General features: G+C 33.0%; 1 protein-coding gene across 1 annotated transcript in view; it reads left to right on the top strand.

The window, feature by feature from the left end:
* The window catches only part of LOC143187390 (lachesin), a 184,277-nt gene that overhangs the window by 119,142 nt on the left and 44,599 nt on the right, over positions 1 to 20,536 (top strand). The gene's annotated exons all lie outside the window — the stretch shown is intronic.

Below are 20,536 nucleotides of genomic sequence, written 5' to 3'. Positions count from 1 at the left end.
AAATTCATATTTGCTTGATCTTACTAAACTTGTGTTAAAATGTATAATGTGATGGACTACTAATCTAGCTGAACAAAAATAATTAAATAATATTAGCGATCATCATAGAATCCTTTAATGTTTTTGCTAGTTCTCAGAAGAGTTTTGGAATGGCGAAAAACATATTCATAAATTCATTTAATGATTCTGATACTTACTTTGAGTTAACCACTCTGTGCTTCTGTTTTACGAGATAGGAGATAGCGCCATAAGGAGCACCATGCTTCAGTTTATTTATATCATATTTTTCTATTTTCTATCGTACATGTTTTCCTAATTTATGTATTTTACACTATAGTAAAAAATATTATTTTATAATAAATATCTACTTTAATGTCTTCTATTGACTAACAAATTTTTTGAAATATATCTAAATATTGTAATTCTATGTAGAATACGCGATTAATGGCGGTTGGCATATTTTCTTACAGCACTGTATTGGACGATTTATTGTCCAGAAGACTCGAGAAATTTTTCTGTCGAGAGGTGCAGCGGGTCAAAATATTTTCAGGCGGTGTCCAGCCATTTCAAATACATATATGTTAAAGTCTTTATTATTCCTAATACTCACCAATTCTGCTAAGTGATTGAAATGAGCTCTATTGTGTAGGGGGAGTTCCCCTAGTATCGGGCATTCAAGGTTTTCTTAAATAAATTAAAAAAGATATTTGATGCTTTCTATTCTGCTGTATGTATAAGTTAGAAATATCATAATTTAAGATAAAACAGAATAACCAATATTACTGTAATAGTTAACTTAAATCTTGATTAAGCTTTGGTACAAAATTCTGACATAACATTAAGTGACAACTAGCACTGGACACATCAGAATGTTGCGACGTGACTCAGATCAATTTCAGTATAATTGTAGCGGTTACAAATATAGTTATCAGAGCATTCAGGACTATCGGCACAAGCCTCGTGTGCCCATTTTTTGCAATTTGAACCCTGAGTCCAGTTTTCTTCATCGATTTCTATGCAAACTGTACACACAGTCTTCGTATTTGTCACTTTCGGTTTTAGTGTTCTGGTCTTCTTAAGCATATTTTCTAATAGCTTTTCTATTCAATTCTTTTTTTATTCCCTCTTGCTTCAGTCAATAATTTATGGAAAGATGAAGACAGGGTTTCGTTTTTCTCAGATCATCTTGTCCTTGCTTCAGTTCGCTGCCTTTTAGCATAGGGTAACGAGGACAATTGGAGAATATTTTAGTAAATATTAGAGGCAGAAATAGTGCATGGCTGCACGTTCAATGCGTTTAAAAATATATTTCTCAAGGAACATTAGGTACTCAAGGCGTCTTCGTCGTAGAATTCACTTTATTCATTTATTATGTTCATTCCATGAAGCTTTTTCCTGACGATTCACGTTACTTAGGTGTACCTTTTAACTACTGAAACCCATATAATAAATACTAATACAAACATGGTCATACAAGATTGAAATTTTTATTATCCAGCAATAACGGAAAAGATTCTGAGCAGTAAAAAATTTTTGTGAAAACCAATATATTGTATACACAAAATACAAAGGTAATTACAAAAGTACTTCCTAGCAAATATAATAATGCAATTCATACATCTTGTGGACCCAAAGATTGGTAAAGGTAGTAGTTTATAATATCTACAGTACGCCAGCTTAAGCGCAACAATCAATCAGTTTCCTTAGCTGTATACACGCGAGTGGAATGAATAAAAACATACACACTTTTTGATTAATCCTCACTTTTGCAGTTTGTCACGTCCCCGTTTTTAAAGATACAGCTAATGTCTGATTTTAGGGGATCCTCCACTCCCCATTTCACAGCAATGAAACTTCTATTTCGTGTTTTCTGAAAATTAATGTTTCATTTTCCCTCTTTGCGCATTGGAGAGTACTTACCATACGATTTCTGTACTTGCATATGTGTTCGTCGTATAGTATCGGTCTCTATTTATTTCATAAGTGTGCAAGTTAAACAAAAATTTACTACAAATTTTTCTAAAAAATTTATAATTATTTTTTACAAAATATCAAGTGGATAGAAAATTAGTTTGATAAATTAGAACGAGCATGAAATATGCTGCTAGGGATAATATTTTGAACACTAGTTAAAGTAAATTTTTTTCTTTATTAATCTTTCTATCATAGTATTTTACTATTTACATTGCGTCCATAACTTTTATGAATATTTTGTACTTCAGGTCACGTGAAAGTTATACTATTATAGGCTGTTGGATTTATCTTGACTTCAGCGATCATATAGTAAAAAAATTTGTAGTCCCATTAAGAAGAAAATGGGTCTGAGAAATGTTTGTTGTTCATTATAATATTTAAGTAATGTTTTCCTCCGACATTTTTTCTTATCATAAAAAATAAGAGATATTTAAGGTGGTCATGTTAGGTGAGACACTCTGCATAAGTTGCGGTCAGATTTTAGTTTTCAAGTTATATATTAAAATATGTTTTGCTCTTAATCTAAGGGCTCATATTAGTGAACATCTAAATGAACTGGGTTCTCACCGATTTCTATGAGTTTTTCGAACAAAAATCTTTATTGGGTGCTTGGTTACCATTAGGTGGTATGCGTAGTTAACAGAGAATGTATTCTACGCATCCCACAAACCTTGCAGTGGTAATCAAGCACCCAACATTCCACTTCGACTGTATTTCACACATATAAAGTTACATGAAAATTAGTAAAAGTAAAAATGTTATGAGAAAAATTTGATAAAAAAATATAAATTTTAATATATTGTTTAACTGAAATACTTTGTCTCTTTGTTCATAGAATTGAACTTGTTTGTCGAGCAAAGAGGATACAAAAATTCTATTCCTGTAGCTAATAGATAGTTCTCGAGCTCTTCGAGGAAACCTGTTTTCGATTTCTGACTTTAAGAACTGTTTTCAACCTTTCGACATGGATAAAAACAAGGAACAGGAAAACAACTCTATCTTTTTATAAGATGATCCAGAACTTATTGCTTACAATACAAGACAATGGATTCTGTGTAGTGTTTTTAGATACAAACGTGATAGAACATTTATGAAGTAACATTGAAGAAAAACTCGGAATCACTACATTTTTTCGAAAACAGGTTTAAAAAATGTAATTTTAGATGAGTGAAATAATATGTGCAATGAGAAATTTAGTAAAATCAATATTGCAAAAGTTTAAAACAATTGTATGTACTTAGTGTCTAAAGATAAGTAACTGCTATAATAACAAATTAAATTAATTTTTTTTTGTATTTATATATTCAAATGTATAATTCTTTTTATTCGTATAATTTGTCTTTCAAATATTCCTATAAAAAATCTATTGGTGTTAGATCAGGTTATTTCGGTGGAAATTCAGTACACCCATTTCTTTCAATCCTACAATTGGAAAAGTTGATGTTAGCTATGCTGGCTTATATATCGAAACTGACTACCAGTTCCTAATATAAAAATTAATATAATACAAGATTGTTAGTACATTAAAAATTGATTTTTTATTTTCATCTTATTGACATTTTTATTATTGAATATTACTGTTTGCTTAATTTTTGCTACTATAACGCGATTTAATTCATTTTCACGATCTATTAGTTTCTTTTACGATATCTTAACCAAAGTGCTACACCTCACAATTAGCATAGATAAGTAATATTCGTCTGAGCAATTGCTGTTAATACACTTTTTGGTAATTCAGAACTTTATCCAGGTTGTTATCAACAGACTAATCAATCGCGTTTGCTGATTCACCGACAGTCTACGTCACGTTCTAATTAGATGTCGCACAGTGACAAAACCGATATCCGTCGGTTCTACAATACTGCAACAGTGTCCATGTTATGTACAGCCAGCTGTCTTTTTCACACTTCAAAAATCAATAACTCCGCGATAGAAAATATTTTATATTTTTTATTTAGACGTTGTGAGAGTCAGGCGATAGAAAACAAATAGGTTTCAATTTTAAACGATACGACCGACAAACACGGCATGCTACATCACACGCGTTATTAATTTTTAGATTTTGCTTTGTTTCTTTATTGTCTTGCGTATCAGTCGGTTGGACGACAACGATTCTGTTGCCATGCAATATTTAGTTAGAATATGGCGTTAAGTCGTTTACCAAAAGTTGATTGTGTACAATTGAACGAATTATAATAACTATGACAACTTTAGTTAATAATAAATGCTTTACGTATTTAATTTAAAAAAGACAGCTGTCATTACGAAAAAGTGAAAATTTTAAGCATTTCTGATTATTATTTAATTTTTGGTGTCCTTAAATCTCTAAATCATTGAGGATCTTTGTTTAGAATATTATTTATCTATAAGTTGCATAAGTACAGAAATCTCTAATCTCTACAGTTTTTAAATTTGTCACTTAGCAGGCCATGTTTCTTTTTATAAACAACAATGATATTAAGTAAGAAAAATCAGAAGAATTTATAGCAATTTTGAGTAAATGTAGGTACTCAAAGACAGCCTTTTTTTAGTGTAGTAGAAGATTGTAACATTCCCTAAAAATGCTATTTGTTGAGTATAAACGTAACTAAAAACGTGATGCTTAAACATATATAAATTATTAGAGAAATTAAAATTTAAAGTGAAAAAGAGACTCTTATCTTGCATGACAAATAATGCATTACTTCTTATGTGACAGTTAAGCCAAAAAGCATTGATATTTGTAAGGCAGTGCAATTTCAATGCTCTCTACTGTAGCCTTTGACGTTGGAAACCCGCAAGTAATAACTCAGTTTTCCTTTATAGTGTATTCTAATACATCACAATACAGGTATACATACAATAGAGGAACAACATTTTGCAGAAGCTTCGTAGACAGTATGCTGTTGAAAATTCTCAAACTAACAATTCTAGTCTTATCGTTGATGTATAATATACATTTTCCATTAGGTAGGGAGATGACATCAGTAATTAGTTACAGGTTAAATAAGTCGGTTTTGTGAATTTGAACTTTCATTTAGAAAGATGACACGTGCAATTTTGTCTCAAAAACATCACTCTTATTGTATCAACCAGGGTTGGAGGAATTCCTTCTTTTCTATTTGAAAGGAGTGAGAGAAGGTAGCACGGTCAGTAGCGTTGCTGGGGTCTCTTCCATTCTATACAAGATGTTTCTGAACAGTACAGCATAACTGTAAAGGGTGATTTTAGACACCAAAATAAGACGAAAATCAAGAATAACGATTTTGTGTTAGAGGTTTCGCTTGTTAGCTATAATTATCTGAAGATCTGGTGGAAATCATCAGGAATAAGCTCGCGCGAAGACCTCGAGCAGTGGTTGTCCGCATGACAGTGTAGCTTTGACATAAGAAATCAGCTGTTCGACTGTGAATGATCTTTCTTTTCCCTTGTGTCAGGGCTACACTATGGCGTGGGCAAGTATTGCTCAAGGCCTTTGCACAGACTTACTTCTGGTAATTTCTACCAAATTTTGAGGCGCTTCTAACTAGTAAACGAAGCCTCAAACGCGAAATCGTTAGTCTTGATTTTCGTTTTATTTTGGTGTCTAGAATCACGCCTTAAAGTTATGTCGTGCTGTTCAGACACACTCTGCATATGTATAAGATCTATATAGATCTTATAGATATATAGATATATAGATATATAGATATATAGATATATAGATATATAGATATATAGATATATAGATATATAGATATATAGATATATAGATATATAGATATATAGATATATAGATATATAGATATATAGATATATAGATATATAGATATATAGATATATAGATATATGGATATATAGATATATAGATATATGGATATATAGATATATAGATATATAGATATATAGATATATAGATATATAGATATATAGATATATAGATATATAGATATATAGATATATAGATATATAGATATATAGATCTATATCTATAAGATCTATATAGATCTTATACCCCCATATTGGGCATTAGGTATATTTCCAATAAGAGGTCAGCGAAGTCAAAATTACAGTACAAATATATATCTCTGTCTCTTTTCGACACCTTCTAACGCATACACATCACACTCAAAGGAACGTAAAAGAGAGGAATCTAATACTACTCATGTATTTCTATCCTTCCATCTCAGCTTTAACACGCTGTTTTGATGTTCCATATAGAACTGATACATATATGTTCCACTCCCAAATGGGAAAAAGGGAATTCCTCCGGCAACTCTAGTATTGACCCTTTGTGACTCAGAACTAAAGTAAAGAATAAGTGGTCATCCAATATTGAAATGTAAGTCGTCGTAGTATGTCTGTGTAATGGAGGTACTGCAAATATCAGTTGGACTTCTTACACAAGAGATTTATCTACAACGATCTGGACAATAAATGTAGAGATTAATTTCTGGAGAGATTCTAAAGTATGCTGAGAAAATGCATGGCGTTTATAAGGGTTTTTGAAAGTACTACAATCGAACCTTTTTAACTCGAGAACCTCTATAAGACAAACACTTTATACATTCCTTCCCGCTCCGCTATAAAAACTTGTGTAAATCGAAGTAAAGCTTACTTTAACTCGAATTATTTACCATGTATTTAGGTAAATTTTTTAACCCTATAACTTGAACTTAGAATAACCAAACTTCTACAAATCGAAGTTTACCTGTATAAGTTAAACTTTTGTCGTCGCCGCTTCTATAACTCGAACTTATAGCTATATGTTCCTACATGTCAAACAAATGAATGCTGGAAAACAAGACAACACATTCCCTTCACCTTTTAACCATATGCATGTCCATGCAAACTAAAGTCAGACTATTTTGAGACAAGGAATGGATTTTTCCTTTCCTTCGGTCTGTCGTTTTCTCTCTTACCCACCACGACTTCTTCAGGCCCAGCATCTTTTAGTGCTACAGCCTCTCTTTGGTATATATATATATAAATTAAATTCCTTGGTATGTACACCAAGCGTCCTTTACCTTTTTAGCCATATTTTAGGTAGATCTTTCGCGACCCGTGTCGAATAAACAATCGATGTCCCACTGGTGAAAATGTAGAAAGGAGGGCATATAGCACCAAAGGGTGCCAAACCTAAAAAAGTGGTGGTAGGTGTGGGAGGAAACGGTAGACCAAAGGAAAAGGAAAATCCCTTCCCTGTCTCAGAGCGGCCCAGCTTTAGTTATTTGTCATAAATCGAACGTATATCTCCCATCATCGTCTGGAATTATCGCCTTTGCATTTACGTTGAGTAAAATTCTGAAAGAGATGCATAGAATGAGTTCTAAGAGGAAACCTAAGACACTAGTACTTTCTAAGTTGAAATGAAATTTGTTACAGCCATTATAATCAGCAAATTATTAACTGTAATACAAAGCCTCTTTAAGTTGCATTTTTGTATGTTAAACCTCTTTTACTCGAAAACTTCGAACAGTCGAAACCTCTATAACTCGAAGATTGTAGCTCTTCCCTTGAGATTGTACTTATCGAGGTTCGACTGCAGTAGAGATGAGACAGAATAAGCGTGGAACGATAACGAGTTTGCAATGACACAGAGATTTATAGGACATGTATGACACACTGTTTTTGGGTATAATAATAGTCTCCAAATTGAAATAATATAGAGTAAAGATAGAGTGAAAGAGGAAAATATTTGTAAGAGTACTAGAGACTAGTACATTAAACGAGGATAACTCGAGCAACGTATAGGTGTTCAGTTCTTTGGTTTCTATAAAAATTAGCTGTTACTATTTACTACCATTATTTATAATACGACATTAAAATTAATAGACAGGTTACAGCTCCGAATTGTCTATAGACGAACTTCTGGGCTATTTGAGAGGATTTGAATTTATCTGTAAACTACATATATATGTGGATTACACAGAGTATTTGGTTATTTCTGGGAGAATTATTCTTACTTTTATTATTGATACAACTTGTAATATAAATAAAATGTTGTTGAATATTTTGCCTTTGTAATGGCATTTTTCGAATGGTTAAGCATTATTTTTCATGAAACAGTTAATATCTTGAATGACTAAAAAACAACACAATAAATGTACATCATACAATGTGAAACATAGTATTTTGAGTCTATTGTATAAGTTTATCGTGCGAGAATAAGTGAAACACATAAAGCTTTTAGACCAAATCATGTCAGTCGTCTCAAGGATGAACATTATTGTCGTCGTTAAGAACTTATCAATATCTTTCCGACTGTTAGATACCATCTTAGTTCAGTATTGTTCCCTTGCTATTAAACTGTCTTAATAGCAGGGTATCATATTGCAAGCGATTTCTTTAATTCTGTAACAAGTATCGATCAGTTGTGTTAACAGTGAAATACTTGCAATTAAAAATTGAATTATATAGAAGATGCCTAAATTGAATAACTGCAAACGTCTAATGGTTTCCAACAGGATTGAAATGCTGGGAGATAATTGTATTACTGCAGAAGGAGAGGAAGTTTACTGCAAAATATGCGATGAACAGATTCGGTACTACAGAAAGTCGCAACCAAGATAGCATTTATAAGATATTTAACAAGTAGAAGCTTTAAGCTAAGTGCAGAAAATAAGGTACTAATTTATAGAGCAACCATTAAGCTAATATGGACTCATGGCACTGAACTCTGAAATACGGCAGCAAACAGTTATACTAAAAATATTAATTATAGTACAGATAGTAGTCAGCACTCTATGGTTTATAAAAAATGAGGATCTTAGAAAAGACCTTGGAATAGCATTCGGTAGAAAAAGTAATTATATTGCGTGGCAACATCTCAGCTAACAATCTTTATAATCAGCCTATCTTGAGAAGATTAACTGAAAAGCATCTAACTGTTCTAACATATTCAAAGAATGGTATGAATTGCTGATTAAATACTTAATTACGTGCTTTTCACGCACAAATACGATAAATTTGCCGAATGTCACAAATTATAAGCAGGAGAAAAAAATAGCATTTAAATATAGGCATGTTAAAAAGAATCGTTATAAACTATAACAACCTTAAAAATAATACAAAATAATGGCAATAACAAACTTATTGCTATAAATATGTTAGGTGTCAAACAGAAAATTTTCGTCAAAACGCAAATTTTTGGCCATTACGTCTGCTGGGGTGTGTTTCAACGATGCTCTGTATTTTGGATTAACCTAATCAGACACATCCTACTGCTTTGACGTTCAAAATTCAAAATTCTAATCCATGTATCACCCATTCTCTCCGTGGAATCGTCGTTGTCGGATAATACCGAGTGTGTGCATATACGAATGGGAGCATGTGTGTATTGTACGAGTGTGTGTTCTTCCGAAGCTTCGAGAATGAGAATGCAAGCACCTAGTTCGAGCAAAGAGCGTTATATTTCGTCGTTCCAAATGTCTGTGATGCTCTTTAACATCTGTTGCAAATTGCTCGTGCAACGTAAGTGCGTCTACATCTTGCACTATTTAACACGGTCATAATTGATTCTGGAAACGATTTGTAGTGTAACGACATGCTCCAAAAGACGAATTGAGAACCCTTTGACGCTCAATTCCAGAGCTCACATAAAAACAGTAAATAGCGAGCAACACGACTGCGTGAGCAATGGATTCGCGAGATGAGCATGCCGAATGTTTCCTATGAAAGTATGAAAATGATGAAGTTTGTTATACTAATTACAGTAACTACTGACCGTTGGTAATCCAGATGAGCAAGAGAAAATGTTGCATGTGTATGGAAATTATAAATGGGTGAATTGTAAGGAAAACTGTAAGGAGAACAAATGCGATATATCGAGATACAAACTGACAAATCGCGCGATGGCTGCCGTGATGATACCTCACCTGACTCGTCAGGATCTTTCACTGATATTGCAGAGGATCGATGCATTGGTGATTCGCGAAGAATCTTGCTTATTCTAGCTTCCGTTATCTATCACTCTTCGTCGGCAAGTTGCGAGGTACGTGACGAAAGATCGTGGGTCTAATTAATTTTTCTATTCTTCCTGTATTAGTCCTTCAAATTTCATTGCAATAGCTTTTTTCGAAAAGATTTTCGCGTGTATTCTCTTTATTTCCATTAATTACATCATTTTATCCAGACATCACTCTTTATATAACAACAAGGCTCTGTGTTTGGACTTGATTGGGATTGAGGATTGGATGATTGATGTAACAACCACTGGCTTTGTTTATTGGACATGACTTTTGACTAACGAAGGAAATTGAGATTTTGACTTCTTTAGTTGCATGAGTTACTTTTATTCCTTAAATATTGGTTTCCTATTGGTTTTATACATGATATTGATTTGGTTTTGTATTGATTTTTGTTAATTTTGACAATTTCGATTTCTAATATATTAAACACGTGATTGCCTTATATGATCAACAGGCTGGAAGGAGACTGTGGATATGGATAGTGTCCTTGCGGTCACTTAGGCCGGGTAAATGCGGGCCGCGTATTATGTGCTGATTTCTTTTGTTTTGATATAAACGCAATTTATGTATTTTATTTTATTTTACTGTAATATTTCCCTTTTCTTTTTTTCGTAATCGCGATTATTGTTATTTTAAGCTTCATAAATTCCAAAATTCCAGTATTTCTTTTGCTTATCAATTATATAGAATTTTGAGTTGTTTATTGCTTAAAATAAGTGTTGGAAATTTAATTTAATAATATATTATTTTATTGCTTTTCGTATATGAGTTATTTATTTTTTTTTGTATGTGTTTTTCAGTTGCAAATTAATTTTAAACGCCACATCGAAGTTTTGATCTGGTCTCTGTGAAAGGGCCTGTATGGGATTAGAGTGTCGACAATCCTAAAGTCTACTAGGGACACATTTCCATTGCTCGGACAAATCCATGCACAGTACATTATACACTCTATGCCAGTGATTCTCAACCACTGCGCCGCGGCACTTCTGTGTGCCGCCAAATTCTTAAAGTGTGCCGCCAAATTTTAGATATGTATATAGTAAAAATTATATTGCTTTTTTTATTACGAGTAAAGTTTAAATTAATGAAAAGTACTTATATATATGAATATGTTGAAATATTAAATAATATAATTTGAAAAGAAAATGTACAAATTATTTTAACAGGACTAGGTATTTAAATCCATAAAAAAATTTTGTGTGCCGTTAAATTTTGAAATCGTTAAAAGTGTGGCGCGACAAAGAAACAAGTTGAGAATCTCTGCTCTATGCAGTAACCCCTTCGCGCGTAACAAATACAAATGAAAGACAAAATGAAGCAAGTTGTTCAAGGAATAATTTTTATATTTGGAAGCTAATATTTATATTTATGAGTCAATCTATGGTGGCTATTAATATGCCTTGGAAATGTTTGAACAATAAAGTGTGAAAATTTTCTTAAAAAATACACAACTATCTTTGTTTCGATATACCAATAAGGATTTAATTTTGGAAGTTAATTCTTATTCTGGATTTATTCCGCAATTACAAGTTAGGAATAAAACTAGTTACGTTCTTATGTTCTACAGTCAAATCTGGTTGTGCCCAAGGGTCATTATAAAAAGTAGTTACGTCAAAAAATGTATCATTAATATTTCAAAAATTATGAAACTAATTTTTCTGGTGTTGTATAATAATTTACATTATTGTTAATATTACGTTTAGCAAAAAATATGTCTCTTTCATCGTATATATTAAAAAATAAAATTTCTTAAATATTTTTTAATTGTTTATGGTGGATATACCCAGTTTTGATATTACACTCCTGAAATATTTCAAACGATTTTACGGTTCGCAACAATTACTAGGGCGAATGCTACAATGTCATTCAAAATATTCGACAAGATGTTGGCCATAATAATGTGTGGATATTTTTGAATGAAACAGCACCTGTGACTGGTCGGTATGTAGCAAATTTTGTTGTGGACAAACTTTACGAAAATGAAAAATGCAACCCCATTTGGTAGCCGGTAAGCAGTTACCAGAAACACATCATGCAAATATTGCACCTTTTGTGAATTCTACCATGAGGATACTACAGCCCAGTGGAGGCGAAGAAAAAGTATTGCTCTTTGTTAGAGACACTATAGCGTTTATGTTAAAATTTGAAAAGCATTTGAAGATATTTTACCTAAATATATTGCGCGTACAATGTTTGGTGCATGGATTAAATAAACTGATGAAAGAAAAATGACTACAATTCCCGGCAGTAAATGAACTGAATATTTTTGGAAGCACTGTTATTCATCAAAATCTACAAAAACAAATTGTTAAATCTTCTACTATCACTAGAATTTCTTTCAAGAAACTCGGGAACGTAATTGGCAGCAGCAATCTTATATAGTGTGCATTTATTGTTAAATACAAGCAGGACATTATTGAATCTTTCAATGAAAAGGAAGCATTGTCAATTGAAGTAGCTAAAGAAGCATTGCAATCTGAACGTTTACAGAAATATTTGATATTTATATAAACCTATTTTTGAATCTTTCCAGGGACCATTAAAAAATTATTTTTATGAATATTACAACACATGTATAAACATGTTAACCTTTTGCAGTCCAACGTTGAGTGTGGCTCTTCATAACATACCATTGCACCAACTTCAACCTCGAGTATAAAATCATGAAGCGTATCCAATTACAGCATATAAAATCATGAAAAATCAGTTGAAGTTACTAGGGCGAGAATGAACTGGCAAAATTCAAACAAAATAATTGGGATCAAACTATTTAAACTGAGAAAAAGAAATTAGACTGTAAATACTTAAACGTACATTTTACTTCTTGCAAATCAAGTATAAATTTCAAATTATGTTACCGATATTTTGAAGGGTTTTCCGTATTGATTTTGGATCTATAAATTAATCTTGATAATTTTAATAAATCTTATGAATTAATCTCACAGTTTTACCATTAATAATTTAGAAAAAACTACTGTGACCTACTGTACAGGTTAGGTCCCATTGGAGTGGCTTTGGTGTCGTCCACTCCATATTAAATATAGTCAAGAACAAAACTCCTTACAGCCATGACGGTCAAGTGATGTCTTCCGTACTCATTGCAATGATTCTGGTACGAATGAAGGCTAATTCGTTCTGCCTTGGCTCTGGATCGCTAGTGGCTGCTTGCAGCTAGATTAAACCCTCAAAGGGAATACAGGGGAAATCCTGAGGAGTCCCTTAGGCCTTTAGTCGGAGCGACACAAGTTGTAACGTAATGTAGTTTAAACTACAAGAATTAAATTTTGCTACATATGTTTTGCAGAGGTATATCTTGCATATTTCGACATATGTCTGCATAAGGATAATAATTGTCAATAAGAGAAATTTATTTCCGTTGCTCATAACAGTTATCGGTAAAAGAAATTTATTTCAGTTGCTCATAACAGTTATCGATAAGAGAAATTCATTTCGGTTGCCCACAGCAATAATGGACGATGGAAATTCATTTCGGTCGCTCATAACTATTATGGATAACAGAAATATATGTCAGTTGCTCATAACAGTTATCAATGAAAGGAATTCATTTCGGTCACTCATAATGTTTATTCATGATCGAAATTTTTGTTGTTCGTATATAGCAATTCTCGGCGAGGAAGGTACATTTCGATTGTTTATAGTAATTATCGATGGGGAAGATTTATTAAAAAATTATGGTGCATAAGAATGAGTGAAAATTAATGTAATCGGAGTATATTTCGTTCATTTGAAATATGAATAAGGTAGGTAAGTCTTCTTTCGCAAAGACAGTATTGGAAAAGATTTATTTCGCGTCGACACTCGTAATTAACATTCGCAAAATGTCCTTTGAGTTTGATGAAACTTCATAAGTGTATAGACAGAGCAAAAATAAGGTTAAAGTAAATTGCCCCTACACTTGAACGCTTAAAATATCAAATGTTCTAATAAGTAGACAACCTAACCTTGCATGTTCCAATACTTTAATTATGAAGTCACAAAAACTGAGGATACTATTTTGTGACACTGGTTCTTATTTTTAATTAGATATACCTAATACATTAGAACTTAAGCCTAAAATTCAATAAAATTACCGCTAGTGTCTAGGTATTGAGGCATAGTCGACCACTGGGACATTTACTTTAAGTGAAAATTTCGAAAAATTGTAGATGGTGCTCTTATACCTGAAAGAACACTTTTTAAAAAATATTTTTTTGCACAATGAATCTTTTTGAATCGAAAATTCAGCGGTACAATTGGCAAATTATAATTCGTAAACATATAATTATCCTAATTTTCCAAAATTAATATTCGCGGGTTGAAACTACTCTTCATGGTTTCTAGAAAAAGTAACGCTTTTCTAGATACAAAAGCGCCATTTATGATTTTTTGAAAGTTTTACTTACGCTATACTATTCTACCTCTAGCAGCCACGCCATTTTCTAATTTACTATTTCTTGTCTATAATATCCAATTTTCCAATTATTTGTAGAAATAGGTTTTTTACCTTCACTTTAGAAGGTACATTCATCCCTTACATTTGAGCTGTCACAGCTGAAAAAATGTGCCCCTTATTTTTCCCCTTTTTACACACTTTTAAAGTTTCATCGAAACGGAGGGTGTATCACAAAATATAGAACTTGTTATGCAGAGTAAGTTCTATATATGTAGACAATGAAAAAAGTTCATATGCACATATGCTCCTAAACGTATAGTTTTTTAGTTGCATGCTAATTTATATCGCGTAAAATACTGACCCATTACTTGCCTCCATAGTTTGTTATTCCTTTTAAGGTCCTATTGGGTCCAGAGATAGTCTTAATTGGCCTTTCAAATAGGGTAGTCAGTAATAAACTAAATAAACTAAATTAAATAATAAAATAACAATAGAGTAAAGGGTGAGGGTACCTCAAGGTGTCTGGCTACATTGTTTGTAGTAAACTCACCCTATAATCTTACTGGCAGCCATCTTGTCCCGGTGTCTGGCTACCCTGTTTTAGACAAAGTGGCGGCCATGGATTTTACAAAAAGTACCACACCATATTTAATATAAAATAGCGTCTAGCAGAAAAACGTCTAACATTTCCGATCATATGTGCATATGAACTTTGTTTACTGAAGATGTTTCCAGTACCTATCTTCCAAAATATCATTTTTAAATTATAGACATACAATCATGGCAATGTGAAAATATTACAATGAAACACGGTTTAAAAAGGCGTTAATTGTAGATAATAAATTTTCTTAACAATTCGTTTCGCTTTCATGCCTTCGCTCTTACCTGTCTACTAATTGTTCAATTTGTTATCTCAAGATAAAAAAAAGGAACTGCACATTAGAGAAGCAATTTAGATATTAGTTACGTTGACCATAGCTCTTTGCCATCTGGAGAGAACCACCGAAGACACACGAGAAAAAAGTAACAAGTAAGAGAAATAAAACATGTAAGTTGCTTCTTGTCTGTGAAAAGGAAAGAAGGGGGGAGCACAAGCGGAATGGATGAAAAGGAAAAGTAAAGCAGACGATATTAAAGCCAAGGAAAATAATAAAAAAAATACGACCGCAATGTATTATTCTAGAGTTTGATTGTTCTATCATCGTGAAAAGTCTTCCATTTCATTGCCACTGGAAATGATTTCATCCTTAGCTAACCTTATCTCATTGATGATATAGCTTATGAATGAAAAGTCTTTGCATTTTTATTACCCACAAATTACATTGTGCAACATAGGATAATGTCTTTTCTGTTTATTATATGTTCACTGTAAATGCAGAACATTAACGTCAAATTATACCAGTGTCCGAATATTTTTATGATCGATTGTATGCCAGCGTCAAGATTATGATAAAAATTTCACAATGAATCCCTTGTAGATACTTTTCACTTGTCATTTGATCGTTTCTGTAAGAATATTGAAGTTACCTAAATAACTTAAATTAGTAATTCAGACCAAATGAGTTTTACGCCACTCAATTCCAAGAAAGGAGCGACGTTCCCAGAAAAAGATTGAAAGTATGAAACGTGTCCTATGCGTTTGATATAGGGAGAGAAATGGAAGAAACGTGAGAGCATCAAAAGTTGAAAATACAGAAATGAAAATATGTGCGATGAATGGAAACATTTCGACTCGTGTAAAAAAGATATGAGAATTGTCGTGCTGACCTGTTAATACATGTGAAATATTTTCTTCCATTCCGAAAAGATACGATTATGTCAATATAGCAATTCAACAAACACTAGTGTATCTATTTCCCTTCTCGCATTTCGTTTTATGCTTGTTTAACATCTGTTTTCTTGTTGTATTCACAAACAACCTTATATTATTTATTGTAAAATAAAATGTGCAGGTATAAATTAGGAATCTAGCTTTTCTATTTCAGTCGAGATTGGAATGCAGCAATGATTGAGTAGTAGATGCACCTTTTCAGAAGTGAAGAAGCTTCGAGGACTTAAAGGTCACTTCTATTTGCTTGAATACGATATTACATTTTCCATGTTAAAGTGTCAAACTATAAATTGTTAACCTTCGTTGCAGCAGAACAAGCTAAAAACTATGTAAAGTCTTCATGCTTTGATTATTATTTAAGATGGTTTTATTAAATTTTGACTCTTGTCACAGTTTTATTAATTTAATATGACAGAAGCTAAAATTGATAATGAAATCAAAAAACGATTTTATTAAATAGAAGAAAATTGATCGAATAATTTTTGCCATGTTTAAAATTAAAACATAGCTTTTTTTATACAGATAACGCAAATTTTGTTACTACTTTCATGAAAAGTATAATTATCCCCGTTATGTTTATATAATATTTATATACACTAAGCATTTCAAGAAGCAAGCAGTTACTTCTCTATGAAAATTTATTATTAAAATAAGTTACATAATCCATTTTTTGAAAGTAATCTAAACATTCAAAATGGTTTCCGTTCCAAATGTACGCAGAAATAGTTAATTTCATATCTTACTAGTTATTGTTCCGTAATTTTATTATAAGCTGAATTGGTAACATGTTAAGAGTGACGTGAAAATAATAAGGAGGCTTTAGAGTTCCTGAAGCTCAAATCAGATAAAAAAATTCATTGGATGGTAAGTCTACTTGCATACTTCGTTAATGCCAACACCACTGGAGTTTAGCTGAAGTAGGTACACTTATTGGAATAGTGGCTGAAAGAGAGTTAAAATGTTTAGAAAGAAACATTAATAGGTAACCTTCATGACCTTTCCACAGTCAGAATAAAGAATGTGACAAATTGGTGGCGCTCTAAGCGTTAGGACCTGGTTTACAGTTGTGTGAACTATCCAACTTCGTAATATTATATTTTTATAAATTCTGATAAAAAATGTATCTATATCTTTCCTATATGGTTCGTCAGCTAAACTGTTGGAAAGAAGATTTGAAAGTACAATTCATTACGTGCTACACTTTTTTTATAATACAATTAATATATACAATTTTTAAATACGCACGTGCACAACATACGAGAATACGCATACAAATTTAAAGTTCTTGACTCTAATGAGGGTCACTCAGCACGACGTTTCAACTCAATTTTCTCGGGAGTAACAGGATTGTTTTACTTTATTGCTACCGAATTATAGAATTTCACGGTTATTATTATCATAATACAATTGCACTAAGTTTAAAGCATTATTACTGTAAAGTGAGAATGTTTTGGACATTTTGCCAACGATAGTTTGTGTTACGTTTAAATTGCTTTACCAGTCTTTAAATTATTTTTACGTGTATTTGTTACAAAAAGTTTGTTACAATACATATTTTTCTATGTAGTGAATAGAAAGAAATGTAAGATGTTAATAATAACATTTTCAGTAAAGAGAGAATGTAATAATGTATGCATAATTAGATAGAATTATCTGTAACAGATCTGCTCAATTAAATTCAAAGGTATTCGATTGATTTATTCAGCTTACCGTCCCTTCCCACACATCTCGAAAATCTCATGTCAGCCTTCACAGCGATGTTGTCGTTGATGCAATTATTTTGCGCTGAAACACGCAACATAAACATACAATATAATACGTAAATTTCCCCATCACCGAACACAATTATTGACAGTCAATTACAGTGACATCTCTTTCTCTTTTATTTCTACCTTTTCTATTTTTTTACTTTTCGCTGATTCGTTGGTCTACATTGTTCCCTTTTTCCTTTTTCTGAAACTACTTTTGTTTAGCGTTGAGAACAAATGGAAGGAGTATCATGTTAACGAACGTATCTATGAAAAGCACTACACTTGGATTTTCGTTAGGAAGGCTTTCGCTGTAGAAAGTCTTCTTTGTGACGTTGGTACGCCCTTAGTTTGTTTATGGTGCTCCTTTCACGCAGCGCGTGCCCTACTTTCAACGTTTTAACAAACTATATTCGGTTTCTTAACCGTGGCTCCTTACCTACAGGGTTGCTCTGAAATTCTTGACCGCGAGGGGAAGTTCGCGTTAGAATAGTAGAGAAGAAACTGGGACTGTATTTAGGCGTTGGCCGCTGGGATCAGTGGAAACAGCTGCGTCTAGGGATGCTAAAGAATTTCTGGCGAAGAAGGAAAAGCGAATTCCCCGCACGAAAAACAGCAATATTGCGAGAAGCCGATTTTCTATTTAGTAAAAAGATTACGCAGCGTTGTGTGTCTCTGCCTATTCAGTGGAAAATCGTACTCTCGCAGTGTTGCTGTTTTTTGTTCAGCATGGCTGGTACTAGGGTCGGCTGTGGTACTGTTCGTCTGCCGGAAATTGGTTAGCGGAACCGCACAAGGGTCAGAAGCATCACTATCTATCTCACTTGCTCGACATGATCCATTGTTAATCTTCGTTACATCTTTCAGCTAATACGGACAATACGTGTGATGGCAGGTCGATGTGTTAGGACTCCTGAAGTGGAGTGGGGATCTACGCGCCGAATAGTAGTAGAGAACAGTAGAATATTAGAATAACCTTGCTTATCTATTTCCTATCAATTTTTTTTTTTTTATTTAATTTTTAATGTTGCATCTACCCTCAAGGGTCATTAGCAACTACGGTTGATATACATGGCTTTGGCTTAAATTTGGTTTAGTAAGTTAACGTGTTTCAAAAAATTTATAACATCGGAGCATGATTTTTCATTTTTGATCGCTTCTTTGAGATTTCCGCAGATTTGGTACAGATTCCGTTCACGTTGGTATTTTTGGCAGGAAGTGATGATATGTTCCATCGAGATTTTGGTGTTGCAAATGGTGCACAGTGGTTGGTCTTCTTTTTTGAGCAAGAAGGAATGCGTGAAGTTTGTATGACCAATTCTTAGCCTTGTGATGACTACTTGGTGTTTCCTGTCGAAGGATAATGCTGGACTTGTTTCGTGGATATTTTTTCTGATGTTGTGGATATTTGTGTTCCGAGAATTTATCCAGGTGTCATTCCAATTTTCTTTGAGAATTTTATTTAAGAATCTTAGGACTTCTTTGTGGTGTATTGGTATATTTAAAACATTTGACGAGTTCGCAGCCTCTTTAGCTATTTCGTCTGCTCTTTCATTCCCCCAAATTCCAACGTGAGCTGGAACCCAGCCGAGTAGGATTTCCGATGCTTGATTGTTTATTTCCTATCAATTGTTTTCTCAATAAGCATTAAGTTGCTTCGGGGAGAAAGCAACTTAATATTTATTGAGAAAACCTGCCACATCCCTATCCTTCTTAATCATAGTATTGCCATATGTCGGGACAACATGTCTTCCAGTGACGTCATAGAGTACAAGAGTGGGGGTCCCACACAATATCTGATTGCGCTACCTGGAAGGAATTTTGTTCAGGCATATGGCAATCCTGCCTCCATGAATGTTTGTATAGAGGGCTCACCCTCATGTGTGTTATGGCGAGAAGTAAGCACGAATACGAAAAGGATCGTCCACAAAAGAGCACCGAATTCTCTTATTTATGAATTTTACCTTCGCCCTCTTTTTATGCAGGGTGGGTGGGAAATCATAGTATAATCGACCAAAAGGTAATTCTACGTAAAGAAATAAGGGAAAAAATATAGAATCTAATTTTTTCATTGGAGGCTGTGTTTTCGAAGAAATCGAATTTGAAGTTTGCTCAACTATACAGTGCGATTTACTTATCGTATATTCTATTGCCGCTTGTCTTTGTGCTAGTGTTTATAAACCTTGATAATGATAGGACACTTTCTACAATGCTATTCTATAATCGTTGACTGCGTCCACGATTTTCATGACACGATGAAAATGAGCCAGTCTCAGCTGCCGATTGCTCCACTCTCTGTATGATTCTCCTATCCAAATTTCGGCGATTAAGAAATTTTTCTGCGTAATATCTACTTGCAGCAAAAGCATTACCTGTACAAGCTCCCAAAGCGAGTGACATGTCAATATACTCTCGATTAGAATACCTTACCATAACTTAATAATTTGCAACAAACGAAAAGAAATGAACTGTTACGCAGTCTAATAAATTATGAATTCCGTCAAACATTGAACTATCTGGGTATTTCCTACAGTTTCTTATAGTATCATTATTAATGTTTATAGACACTAGCGCAGACGCAGACAACTGGTAATAAAATACACATTAAGTAAATCACATTGCGTAGTCGATCAAACTTCAAGTTCGATTTTCTCGAAAACGA

Source organism: Calliopsis andreniformis, unplaced genomic scaffold (genome assembly GCF_051401765.1).
Source record: "Calliopsis andreniformis isolate RMS-2024a unplaced genomic scaffold, iyCalAndr_principal scaffold0022, whole genome shotgun sequence".
NCBI classification, from domain to species: Eukaryota; Metazoa; Arthropoda; class Insecta; order Hymenoptera; family Andrenidae; genus Calliopsis; species Calliopsis andreniformis.
The sequence above is the reverse complement of the archived record's forward strand: the minus strand, read 5'-3'. Positions and strand labels throughout refer to the sequence as shown.